This window comes from Phalacrocorax aristotelis, unplaced genomic scaffold, assembly GCF_949628215.1.
Source record: "Phalacrocorax aristotelis unplaced genomic scaffold, bGulAri2.1 scaffold_75, whole genome shotgun sequence".
NCBI classification, from domain to species: domain Eukaryota; kingdom Metazoa; phylum Chordata; class Aves; order Suliformes; family Phalacrocoracidae; genus Phalacrocorax; species Phalacrocorax aristotelis.
The window spans coordinates 415109-429252 of record NW_027441288.1 but is presented as its reverse complement, the minus strand read 5'-3'; the positions used below and the strand labels follow the sequence as shown (position 1 = coordinate 429252).

General features: G+C 51.8%; 1 long non-coding RNA gene across 1 annotated transcript; it reads right to left on the bottom strand.

The window, feature by feature from the left end:
* Positions 1–4047: 4047 nt before the first annotated feature.
* On the bottom strand, positions 4048–14117 carry LOC142051275 (uncharacterized). Its single transcript, XR_012658387.1, has 3 exons — positions 14012–14117; positions 4454–4645; positions 4048–4195 (listed from the first exon to the last, which is right to left on the bottom strand). It is a non-coding gene; the product is annotated as an uncharacterized LOC142051275 (long non-coding RNA).
* Between the last annotated feature and the right edge of the window lie 27 nt (positions 14118–14144).

Sequence of the window (14144 nt, the reverse complement as noted above, 5' to 3'; positions counted from 1 at the left end):
CTGGTACATCCCAAATCCCTGCTAGTTCCACCCGGTACAACCGAGTACAAGCCTGTACATCCTAGTTCCTCCACAGTACATCCCAGGGCATCCCCGCACATTGTAGTGCCTCCCAGTACATCCCAGTACATCCTAGTAGATCCTAGGACATTTCAAATCCCTGCCAGTTTTACCCGGTACAACCCAGTACAAGCCTGTACATCCTAGTTCCTCCACAGTACATCCCAGGGCATCCCCGCACATTGTAGTGCCTCCCAGTACATCCCAGCTCCCTCCCAGTACTGGGAGGGACCTGGGATGTACTGGGATGTAATGGGACGGAACTGGGATGTATTTGGAGGCAATGGGAAAGAAGTGGTAGCGAACCGGGAGGGAATTGGGATGTACGGGGATGAACTGGTAGGAAACTGGGATGTACTGGCATGGAACGTGGATGTATTGGGATGTACAGGAACAGAACTGGAATGTACGGCGATGTACTGGGAGCAAACTGGGATTTACTGGGATGTACTGGGAAGAAACTGGGATATACTGGGAGGAAACTGGGAGGAAAGTGGGTGTCAACTGGGACATTCCAGTTTCCTCCCAGTACATCCCAGTTCCCTACCAGTGCATCCCAGTCCGTCCCAGTTCCCTCCCAGTCCGTCCCAATACATCCCAGTTCCCTCCCAGTACATCCTACTACATACCAGTTCCCTCCCAGTTCCCTCCCAGTACGTCCCAGTTCCCTCCCAGTACGTCCCAGTTCCCTCCCAGTACGTCCCAGTTCCCTCCCAGTACGTCCCTGTTTCCGACCAGTGCGTCCTAGTTCCCTCTTATTCCATTCCAGTTCCCTCCAGTACATCTCAGTTCTCTCCCATTTCCCTCCAAGTACATCCCAGTTCCCTCCCAGTTCACTCCCAGTACACAACAGTTACCTCCCAGTACATCCCAGTACATCCCAGTAGATCCTAGGACATTTCAAATCCCTGCTAGTTCCACCCGGTACAACCCAGTACAAGCCTGTACATCCTAGTTCCTCCACAGTACATCCCAGGGCATCCCCGCACATTGTAGTGCCTCCCAGTACATCCCAGTTCCCTCCCAGTACTGGGAGGGATCTGGGATGTACTGGGAGGGAACTGGGATGTACTGGGATGTAATGGGACGGAACTGGGATGTATTGGGAGGCACTGGGAAAGAAGTGGTAGTGAACCGGGAGGGAATTGGGATGTACGGGGATGAACTAGTAGGGAACTGGGATGTACTGGCATGGAACGGGGATGTATTGGGATGTACAGGAACAGAACTGGAATGTACGGCGATGTATTGGGATGTACTGGGAGCGAACTGGGATTTACTGGGATGTACTGGGAGGAAACAGGGATTTACTGGGAGGAAACAGGGATTTACTGGGAGGAAACAGGGATTTACTGGGAGGAAACAGGGATTTACTGGGAGGAAACAGGGATATACTGGGAGGAAACAGGGATATACTGGGAGGAAACAGGGATATACTGGGAGGAAACAGGGATATACTGGGAGGAAACAGGGATATACTGGGAGGAAACAGGGATATACTGGGAGGAAACAGGGATATACTGGGAGGAAACAGGGATATACTGGGAGGAAACAGGGATATACTGGGAGGAAACAGGGATATACTGGGAGGAAACAGGGATATACTGGGAGGAAACAGGGATATACTGGGAGGAAACAGGGATATACTGGGAGGAAACTGGGAGGGAAGTGGGTGTCAACTGGGACATTCCAGTGTCCTCCCAGTACATCCCAGTTCCCTACCAGTGCAGCCCAGTACATCCCAGATCCCTCCCAGTCCCTCCCAGTACATCCCAGTACCCTCACAGTACATCCCAGTTCCCTCCCAGTTCACACACAGTTCACTCCCAGTTCCATTCCAGTACGTCCCACTACATCCCAGTTGCCTCCCAGTTTCCTCTAAGTACATCCCAGTACGTCCCAGTTCCCCCTTGGTACATAACACTTCCCTCCCAAAACATCCAAGTTCCCTCCCAGTACATCCCAATCCCCTCCCAGTACATCCCAGTTCCCTGCCAGTATGTCCCCAGAAAATCCCAGTTCCCTCCCAGTACATACCAGTTCCCTCCCAGTACATACCAGTTCCCTCCTAGTACATCCCAGTACATCCTGGTACATCCCAGTTCCCACCCAGTACATCCTACTACATACCAGTTCCCTCCCAGTTGACTCCCAGTACATCCCAGTACTTCACAGTTCCCTCCCAGTACATCCCAGTACGTCCCAGTTCCCCTCAGTACATAACACTTCCCTCCCAGTACATAACAGTACATCCCAGTGTCCTCACAGTACGTCCCAGTTCCCTCACAGTACATCCAAGTTCCCTACCAGTACATCCCAGTTCCCTCCCTGTTCCTTCCCAGTACATAACAGTTACCTCCCAGTACATCCTGGTACATCCTGATAGATCCCAGTTCCCACCCAGTACATCCTACTACATACCAGTTCCCTCCCAGTTCACTCCCAGTACATCCCAGTACTTCACAGTTCACTCCCAGTACATCCCAGTTCCCCCTTGGTACATAACAGTCCCCTCCCAGTACACCCCAGTACATCCCCCTACATCCCAGTTCCCTCCCAGTATGTCCCACTACATCCCAGTTCCCTCCCAGTATGTCCCACTACATCCCGGTACATCCCAGTATGTCCCACTACATCCCGGTACATCCCAGTATGTCCCACTACATCCCGGTACATCCCAGTATGTCCCGGTACATCCCGGTACATCCCAGTATGTCCCGGTACATCCCGGTACATCCCAGTATGTCCCGGTACATCCCGGTACATCCCAGTATGTCCCGGTACATCCCGGTACATCCCAGTATGTCCCGGTACATCCCGGTACATCCCAGTATGTCCCGGTACATCCCGGTACATCCCAGTTCCCTCCCAGTAAATCCCAATTCCCAACACTTTCCTCCCAGTACATCCCAGTTCCCTCCCAGTACATCCCAGTTCCCTCCCAGTACATCCCAGTTCCCTCCCAGTACATCCCAGTTCCCTCCCAGTACATCCCAGTTCCCTCCCAGTACATCCCAGTTCCCTCCCAGTACATCCCAGTTCCCTCCCAGTACATCCCAGTACTTCACAGTTCCCTCCCAGCACATCCCAGTACGTCCCAGTTACCCTCAGTACATAACACTGCCCTCCCAGTACATACCAGTACATCCCAGTTCCCTACCAGTTCCTTCCCAGTACATAACACTTACCTCCCAGTACATCCTGGTACATCCCAAATTCCTGCCAGTTCCACCCGGTACAACCCAGTACAAGCCTGTACATCCTAGTTCCTCCACACTACATCCCAGGACATCCCAGGACATTGTAGAGCCTCCCAGTACGTCCCAGTTCCCTCCCAGTACAACCCAGTAGATCCTGGTACGTCCCCGTTGCCCGCACTGTACGTCCCCGTTCCCCACACTGTACGTCCCCGTTCCCCACACTGTACTGGGAGGACAACCGAGCCTGCGCAGTGACTGACATAGGGAACGAGCAAGTTTGTACCCATCACTAGACAAGACAATAATGACTATGTATGAGTATGTGAAATTTTCATCTATAAATTGTACGGGAAAGGTGCGTGAGGTACGCACACCAGGAGGAGCGATCCCCCGTGCATCCGGCGCCGCGAATAAAGAATGCCTGCTCTTTAATACTAAATTGGTGTTGAGGAGTCGTTTCCGATTTTAACGCGTTTTTCGGTAACACAGGGAGTCAGATCAAGAGAGCCAGAGAACAACAAAACACCGACAGGCTACAGGACAGAGCAGGAGGAATAAAAAAAGAAAAAAAAACGGAGCCAGAGCCAGGCAGAGAGAGGCGGAGAAAGAAAAAGGAGCCACAGGCTACAGGACAGAGAGAGGGAGGACTGAAAAGATGGGGAGGCAGGGAGACACTCAGAGCCAGACGGAGAAAGAAGGTGCGGGGGGGGGCGCAAAAAAAAATAATTTTGCAGCAGGTAAGGAAAGAGAGGGGGCCGGGGGAGAGACAGGGAGGGCCCAGGACGTACAAGAGAGGCAACGGGGCCCCAGTGGCCCAGGACTCACCGCGACTCTCGCTCTCAGCGCTGCTGGCACAATTTAGCCGTTCAGATGCTTCTTTCCCCTCCTCTCCTCCCTGCCTCTTCTGCAGCTCCAGACTCTAGGCCGTCCTCCACCTGAAGAGAATACGTGGGTGTCTTACAGCTCTTACCAGATGAGGCTTCCTAGGCACGTAGCCTAGCTCGCTCGTGCACTACACGCCCGTACCCAACTCCGGGTTACGCGTACAGACCCTACGGTGCACGTTGGTGGCCTGGCCCGCTGCGGGCTATGAAGGGGGATCCTTCCTCCCCCACCTGCAGGGACAGGCTCTCTCTTGCCTGCGGCAGGAAGGCAGCTGGCAGCCAGAGCACCTTCAGTTTCTTCTTCTTTACCTTTCGTTGGCGTCTCCAGCTTCAGCCGAGGCAGCTCCTGTCCGCAGCCGGGAAGGGCTTTGTCTATCCCTTTTCGGCCCTGCGCTGCGAGGACGGCGAGGACGGGCAGAGAGAAGCCACGCGAGCCTGAGACGGCCGCAGGCAACGGCATCCCCAGGGGAAGGACAGACAACCACGTCCTCAGCACGGTCTCTGGGAGAGGGAAAGAAGAAACAGCGACCGTCATTACCGTCGATCGACCCTGGCCAAAGCCTCTCCTTCCGCAGGGGCTTCTGGACACACCGCTCCCTCCCCACGCTACTGCTAAGGGCCCCTGCGCCAAGGGGGAATCCAGTGCGCTTGAGGGACGGCTTGCTGCCTTCACGACAGGGCCTGGGGGCGGCCTAAGGCTATGCAGCACGCTTATGGGGAGGTGCCGGAGCTGGGGGCAGGCGCACGGGGCAAGGGGGGCCAGGGGAGGCTGAGCGGGACCTCCGGTGGGCCGGGGAGGCGGCCATCATCTGCGCCCTGGGCACGGGGAAAAGGTCATCGTCCTCCTCCTTTCCCTCTTCCCTTCTGTCAGCTCCCGGGGAACTCACCGCTTCTCGGGAAGCGGCCGCACCCGCAAGCCCCCAGTAATCAACACGAAGCCAACCCCAAAAATACACCTCGCGTACCGTACGCGCCACGGCCGCCCGGCACCCGAGCGCCGGAAGACCGCGCCTCCCGCCACGCCCGGCGAACCACGTGACAGGGCCGGCAGCCACTGCGCCAGGAATACAGCTCCCGGCATGCTCTGCGCCACAACCCGGCCGCCCGGCGGCCGGTTTGATGCGGAGCCACCCAGCATCCCTGCGAGCACAGCTGCAGGCGCAACAGCAGTTACGCAGCCACAACTAGGCACTAAACAAAGGCTTTCCAACACTGGAGGTCTAGAACAGGTAGACATTAGCACAGAAGCACAAGGGGCTCCGTCACCCTGCACAAATCTCCCCGTGCCTACACACGCACACGTTCAGAAGTTAGTTATCAGAAAACGCCCGACTCAGCCATTTGCCACAGTCACGAGACTCACGACATGATAACACGACATGACACACGAGGTGGGCTCAGAGTTTTAAGGCAAGAAATACCTCCCACGCCCCCCACCCGAGATCTTTCAGGGTCCACACCTGCCATCGCCCCGCACCAAACCTACCCGGCCAAAGGCTTTCAGGTGGCCCGAAACACTGTACACAGAAAATAACCAGGGACAGACCTGCATTGTTCGGAAGCGAACGATGCCCGACCGGGGCTCCTCTGCGGGGCACGGAGCCCCCCGGCCCCGCCCGGAGACACACACCCGCCCCCCGCTGCCCAAACTCACCCACCAGCGCTCTCCGGCCCCCGGACACGGCCGCGCTGCTCTCTCAGGCGGCTGCCGCAGGCGAGGCTCGGGCACCGCCAGGCCTCCAGGCGTCCCGAGGGGCTGCCGGCCACCGCAGGGGATGGCTGCCGGCGGCCGGACCGCCGCGGCGCTCCCCGCCCAGCTCCGAGCAGGCTCCGCCGGCCGCGGGCTTCCCACGCCGGGCCGCAGAGGGGCCCCGGCACCGCACAGGGACGCCTCGCGACCCGGCCGCCACACGCACCGGCCCTTCGGCCTCCACACGCACCGCTCCCGCCCCCGCTCCGACGCGCCGCGCACGCGCCACCGGAAGCCCGAGCCCCGCGGGGCGGCCCTTAAAGGGCGGCCGGAAGGAACGGCCCCCACCGGCCCCGCCACCGCGCCCAGCCGGTGAGCGCCAGCGCCCCCTGCTGGCCGGGCCGCGCTCAGCTCGCGAGGGCGCCGAGGGCCGGGCGGGGCGGGACGCGCCGGCTCGGGGCCAGCGCCTTCTCGGAGCGAGCGGGAAACCCCTGCGGGCCCCGGTCACGGGCGGCCAGAGCCGCGCGCCCTCCGAGAGCTGCTGAACGGGGCTGCCGCTCGTGACACATACCGAGCCGTCTGCGACGGGAGCGGGCAGAGGAGGAAGGGGCCGGCGGCCGCGGGGCCCTGGCCCCAGGCGGGGGGGGGGGGGCTGGGGCCCGGGGGGCCGCCCCCCTACTCACAGTTCCCTCACAGTCCCCTCACAGTTCCCTCACAGTCCCCTCACAGTTCATCCCATGGACGGAACCGGGACCTACTGTGAGGCACTGGGAAAGAAGTGGGAGGAAGCCGGGACAGACCAATATAGCCCAGTATGGACTAGACCAATATAGCCCAGTATGGACTAGACCAATATAGCCCAGTATGGACTAGACCAATATAGCCCAGTATGGACTAGACCAATATAGCCCAGTATGGACTAGACCAATATAGCCCAGTATGGACTAGACCAATATAGCCCAGTATGGACTAGACCAATATAGCCCAGTATGGACTAGACCAATATAGCCCAGTATGGACTGGAGGGAACTGCGAGGGAACCGCGAGAGAACCCCACAGAACAAACCATGGGGCACGAGAAGGCAGAGAATTAAGAATTAGGGACAGGGAGCCAGAAAAAAAAAAAAGAAAAAAACCAAAGGGAGACAGAGAGCAAAAGGAATCGCAATGCGTACGGAGAGAAGAGAGAAACAATTCTAGCATAGGGTCACGGGGGAGCCAGGGACAGCAAGATGGAGAAAGGACAGAAGCTACAGGCTACAGGGCAGAGAGGGAAGAATTAATGAATAGACACAGAGAGCTGGGCAGAAAGAGATGGAGAAAGGCTAAAGATCACACGGCCTACAGGGAAGAGAGAAGAGAGGGAGGAATTTTAAAAACAGGGGCAAGAAGCCAGAGAGAGGGAGAGAGAAGCAACAATAAAATGGGGACAAGCCACAGGGCGGCGAGGAGGGAATCAATGAATAAGAACACGAGACCAAAGAGAACACAATGTAGAATGGAAAAAAGGAACAGCGGCCTACAGGGAAGGAGGAATTAAAGATCAGGGACTGGGAGGCAGACAGAGACACATGAAGAAACAAGTGAAAAAAAAGAAAAAAACAAACCAACAGCAATGGGCTACAAAGACAGAGAGGGAGGAAATGAGGAAATAAAACGTCGCAGCAAGGAGCTGGACAGAGAGAGATGAGGACAAACAAATAGCACGGGTCCACGTGACAGAGAACGTGGAATTAGAACACAGAGAGAGGGAGCCGGACAGAGAGAGAGGCCGAGAGAAACATCTAGACAGGCTACAGCGGGCAGAGGCAGGAATTAAAACCTAGGGACAGGGAGCTGGACAGAGAGAGATGGAGGTCACAGGGAACAGCGGTGGCTGCAGGAAGAACAGGAATTCATGAATAGGGAAAGGGAGCTGGACAGAGAAGAACTCAGAAAGGCAAGAACAGTAGCAGGGTACAGAGCAGAGAAGACGAATTAAAAAGCACGGGGGGAGCGTTGAGGCAGACAGAGAGAGATTAAGAAAAAAGTCACGGGCTACGTGGCAAAGCAGGAGGAATTCAGAAACGAGGATGGGAACCAAGGGAGAGTGTGCTGGTGAAGGATAACGGGCATTAAAAGTGAGGGACGGGGAGCTGGGAAAAGTGAGGCAGAGAAAAACAGAATCACAGAGAGAATCACACAAAGCCAAAAAAGAAGAAACCGAACAACAGGAACAGGTGTAACCAAAGCGATGAAATCAACCAACCAGAGACGGTGTTCCATTACGGGAACATGGAGCGTACCAATCAGCGCACCTGTCGATCTGCATTTTAGTGCCTAGGCGATCGTTAATGTCAGCAGAACAACAGACAACGTGCTTCTGTCAGAAAAGGATGACAAAACGCGGTTTCGCTTAGCGGACTGAGAAAACTAGCCAAGACTGCCAAGAGTAAGAGCCGAGAAGCTAAAAGGTAATTCCGGCAGGGGGAGATCGCGACCACCGACTCACAGACCACCACCGACCCAAGTAACACCACCTACTCAGAAGAGAACAACGGAAGAGGACAACCGAGCCTGCGCAGTGATTGACATACGGAACGAGCAAGTTTGTACCCATCGCTAGACAAGACAATAATGACTATGTATGAGTATGTAAAATTTTCATCTACAAATTGTACAGGAAAGGTGCGTGAGGTACGCACGCCAGGAGGAGCGATCCCCCGTGCATCCGGCGCCGTGAATATAGAATGCCTGCTCTTTAATACTAAATTGGTGTTGAGGAGTCGTTTCCGATTTTAACGCGTTTTTCGGTAACAGTTTTGGCACCCCAGGTGGGAACCTGCTTTTGAATCTCGACGGATCCGTGGGATCTGCAGCCGGCCCCGAGGAATTCTCCGGGAGAGCTTCCGATCCCCGGGCCAGAGAATTCTGAGCAAGATCCCCTGGATTGAGGTAAACAAGGCATTCTTTGAAGAAGAAACTTAGGTAGAATAATACGTGGGGTTAGTTTCCCACATAGGATAGGATAGCGGGTTTGAGTCCCACAGGCCTGCCCGTAAGGCGCGGCGAAAGCCACGCAGGGTCGGGGCCAAGAGGTGCCGCGGTTGGTAAGTCTCTGCTAGGCGAAAGCCTGTGGAGCGGGACCCGAGGGTAGGGGAGTCTTCAACAGGGGGTTGAAGTCTCCAGGGATATCTAGCAGGGGGCTACAGATCCCAGTGGCAGATTTCCAGTGAGACCTCTAACGGGGGTTGGAGTCCCTCTGACTAGTATTTGTGATAGTGCACTATCACAACTACTAGTCGACTGGGAGACGGGAGCATTACTGAGTAGGAAACCTATCCCACAGAGAACACCTTTGCGATGTATTTTGAAGCACTGGAAAGACGTCGGGGGCGGTGACCCACTAACTCGGAAACCATTAATTGAATATTGCAATCATTGGTGGCCAACGTATCAATTGGAAGGTGGGCACAAATGGCCAGAACACGAGACATTGCAATATCGTACCATCTTGCAATTAATGTTGTTTTGTAAAAAGGGAAGGCAAATGGGAAGAAGTGGCATATGTTGATTTGTTCTTTACACCGTGGAATCATCCCGAGCAGCAGAAACAGCGTGAGGTATGTCCACAAGATTCTACGGCAATGTTTCTGAAAAGAGGAAAACGTGGTGAGAACTTGAAAGAGTGTTGCTCTACTTGTGATACTGGATACTTCACTTGATGAAACTGACAAGAAAATAGTATGGAATACAGCCAGAAGGCAGGTGCAGGGAGCACATGCTAACAGGAATTTACAGAGAACAATGAATAAGAATTTTCCATCTACAAATCCCGAGTGGGACCCTAATCAGCCACGACCCAGGGGAATGTTGACTAGATGTCAGAGAGAGATTTTATTTGGAGTAAGACAAGCAATGCCAAAAGCAATAAATTGGTCAAAATTTATGAAGTGAGACAAGAATTAAGTGAGTCCCCTTCAGCCTTTATGGAAAGACTGAAGGTGACCACCAGAAAATATACTCATTTGAACCCAGAAAAACCAGAAAAAGCAATTCAGCTGGTCTCTATATTCATAAGACAATCAGCCCCAGATGGGGGCGGGGGGAGAGAAAACAACCTTCAGAAACTAGAACAACCTGAATCCAGAGATCTGGGTTAAATGCTTGAAGTAGCTTGGCATGAAGGAGACCAGGGGAATCAACCCTAGCTGAACACCTGGTTACACTGAAGCTACGGAATGAAGAAATAGAATTTTTGGTAGATACGGGAGCCACTTATTTGGTATTGAATACACGTGAAGAGAAATTTGATCATAAATCAGTAGATGTTGCTAGCGCAACAGGGCAAAGAAAAATTAGCCCCTCTCAGAGCCATTAAAGTTTAAATTGGAGAAGCAATGGGCAACTCACCAGTTTCTGCATATGCCTGAATGTCCACTGCCTCTGTTATGACGAGATCTATTAGGTCAATTAGATGCTCAAGTAACTTTTAAAGATGGAGAGATTAAATCACTAATACCAGAATCAAAAGCCACAGAGGCGAGAGCGTTTATGTTACAGGATTCCTCCAGGGAGGAACGGGTTCCCGAGGAAGTGGAAAACGTAGTAATTCCTTTGGTTTGAGCGAGCGGAGCTCCGGAGCGATCTAAGTGGGCAGAGCCGGTAAAAGTAACCTTAAAGCTTGGAGCCAAGCCCGTAAGACAAAAACAATACCCTATTAAGCGAGAGGCTCGAAAAGGATTACAGAAGTTAATTATAAAATTTTTCAGAATATGAGCTTTTAGTGGAATGTGAATCAGAATATAGTACTCCTGTGTCGCCAGTAAAGAAATCTAGAGGCAAAGAGTATTAGCTAGTTCACGATTTAAGGGCTATAAATCAGGTGGTCCAAGATATACATCCGGTAGTAGCTAATCCATACACTTTACTGACCTCTTTTAAAGGAGGAGCATAAATGGTTTACTGTACTAGATTTGAAGGACGCCTTCTTTTGCATACCTCCAGGCATAAAAAGTCAAAGCCTATTTGCTTTGCAATGGGAAAGCCCCACCACAGAATGAAAGACACAGCTACCATGGACCGTACTTCCACAAGGATTTAAAAATAGTCCTACGATACTTGAGACTCAGCTGGCAAAAAAAAATTAGAGATATAGAAAAAACAGAACCCAGGGAGAGGCATCTTGTTACAGAATGCGGATGACATTCTGATAGCGGCACAAAGTAAAGAAAAATGTTTTGAAATTTTTAAATTTTCTGGGCCAAGGAAGATGCGGAGTTTCCAGAAACAAAACCCAAATAGGAAAAGAAGCAGCCATTTATTTAGGATTTGAAATATCTCAAAGACAAAGACAATTAGAAAGTGAAAAGAAAGAAACTATTTGTCAAATTCCCGAACCTAGCAGCCCGAAGGAACTGAGAGCTTTTCTGAAAACAATGAAATAGCATCAGCTCTGGATTCTGAACTATAGACTGTATGTAAAACCATTATTTGAGGCATTGAAAGACTCAAAAGGATAAATATTTAACCTGGACGCCCGGATGCCAAACGGCATTCAAAGAACTGAAAAGAGCCTCGATGATGGCCCCTGCATTAGGCCTACCTGATTTCGCTAAACCTTTTCAGTTGTTTGTCCACGAAAGACAACATTTAGCCCTTGGAGTGCTGACACAGCGACTGGGAACCTGGAAGAGACCTGTGGGCTACTTCTCCAAACAACCTGACCACGCGAGTAAAAGATGGCCTAGGTGTTTACGGGCAGTAGCAACAACAGCGCTGCCGATCCGGGAAGCCCCAAAGTTAACAATGGGACAGAAGATGACAGTATATGTCCCGCACATAGCGGTGACTGTTTTAGAACAAAAGGGGGGTCGTTGGCTATCCCTTAGCAGAATGTTGAAATATCAAGTTGTTCTGTTAGAACAAGACGATGTGGAATCGAAGACTACTGCTATACTGAATCCTGCTATGTTTTTAACAACAGAAAACCTTACGGACAATTTAGAACACGATCGCTTGCTAACTATTGAACAAGTCTATTCCAGCAGACCAGACCTGAGACACAAACCTCTGGGAAAATCCTGATCTGGAGTTGTTTACAGATGGAAGAAGCTCTGGGCGAGAAGAGAAGCGAATGGCCGGATATGCTGTCGTTATCGCCGCCGAGGGAATGGAGTCAGGGGTGCTGCCTGCAAACACCTCAGCACAGAAAGCAGTATTGGTAGCATTGAAGCGAGCTCTGCGAATGGCAGAAGGACAAAGGATAAATATCTAGACTGATTCCAAACGTGCATTTGGTGTGATCCACGATCATGGAGCTATTGGGAAGGAGAAAGGACTGCCATCAGCCCAAGAATCATCAATACAGCATAAAGAAGAAATTCTCCAACTTCCGGAAGACGTGCAGAAACCTAAAGAAGTGGCGGTAAAGCGTTGCAAAGCTCATCAATTTGGCCAGACGGCTGTAAACATAAGCAAACGACTGACCGATAAAGCTGCAAAGAGGACTGCAGAGCAAGGTATCCTTGCACTAGTACCAGTAAAACAGATCAGAATTCCAAAGTTGAAACCGAGATATAATAAATTGGATGAGCAATTAGCAGAACAATTGGAAGCATCACAAAACACAGAGATGGTAGGTAACACCAGAAAAACAAGTAATAACAACAACCACCCCACAAGTTATGACAGAACTTGCAAAAGAAAACCATGAGCAAACACATTAGGGTGTAGGCGCTACGGTTTTGAGTTGAAAAACATCTGTAGCGTGTGTAGGCACGACAAGAATAGTTAAACCCATAGTAGCTAAGTGTCCAATCTGTCCTAGAAATAATCCCCTGAACCAAAGGAAACAACCTTTAGGAGTAACAAAACAAAAAATTCTCCCGGAAATTATTAGCAAATTAAGTTCTCTGAGTTACCCAGACAAAATAGATAGAGCAGTATTTGTCAGTGCTGATTGACAAATTTTCTAGATGGCCAGCAGCTTTCTCGTGCTGCACCGACAAAGCTAGAGTAGTAGTTAAGACGTTGCTGAAGGAAATAATACCAAGATTTAGAGTGCCAACGGGAATGTCCTCTGATAGAGCACCACATTTTTTTGCAGAGGTACTTCAACAAATTAATAACATTTTGGGTAGAAAATGGGACCTGCATACACCCTGGAGACCACAATCAAGTGAAAAATTTCAGAACATGAAGCAAACACTAAACTGACATAGTGGAATATTATTGATCTAGGATGGAAGTATTGAGAAAATTATTATTTCAGAACTTCCAAACAGGGGAAATGTAACCAAAGTGATGAAATCAACCAGAGACGGTGTTCCATTACGGGAACATGGAGCGTACCAATCAGCGTATCTGTCGATCTGCATTTTAGTCCGTAGGCGATCATTAATGCGAACAGAACAACAGACAACGTGCTTCTGTCAGAAAAGGATGAAAAAACGCTGTTTCGCTTAGCGGACTGAGAAAACTAGCCAAGACTGCCAAGAGTAAGAGCCGAGAAGCTAAAAGCTAATTCCGGCAGGGGGAGATCGCGACCACCGACTCACAGACCACCACCGACCCAAGTAACAGAAGAGAACAACGGAAGAGGACAACCGAGCCTGCGCAGCGATTTACATACGGAACGAGCAAGTTTGTACCAATCAGCAGACAGGACAATAATGAATATGTATGAATACGTAAAACATTGATCTACAAATTGTACGGGAAAGGTGCGTGAGGTACGCACGCCAGGAGGAGCGATCCCCCGTGCATCCGGCGCCGCGAATAAAGAATGCCTGCTCTTTAATACTAAATTGGTGTTGAGGAGTCGTTTCCGATTTTAACGCGTTTTTTGGTAACACAGGGAGTCAGATCAAGAGAGCCAGAGAACAACAAAACACCGACAGGCTACAGGACAGAGCAGGAGGAATAAAAAAAAAAAAAACGGAGCCAGAGCCAGGCAGAGAGAGGCGGAGAAAGAAAAAGGAGCCACAGGCTACAGGACAGAGAGAGGGAGGACTGAAAAGACGGGGAGGCAGGGAGACACTCAGAGCGAGATGGAGAAAGAAGGTGCGGGGGGGGGGGGCGCAAAAAAAAAAAGTAAATTTTGCAGCAGGTAAGGAAAGAGAGGGGGCCGGGGGAGAGACAGGGAGGGCCCAGGACGCACAAGAGAGGCAACGGGGCCCCAGTGGCCCAGGACTCACCGCGACTCTCGCTCTCAGCGCTGCTGGCACAATTTAGCCGTTCAGATGCTTCTTTCCCCTCCTCTCCTCCCTGCCTCTTCTGCAGCTCCAGACTCTAGGCCATCCTCCACCTGAAGAGAATACGTGGGTGTCT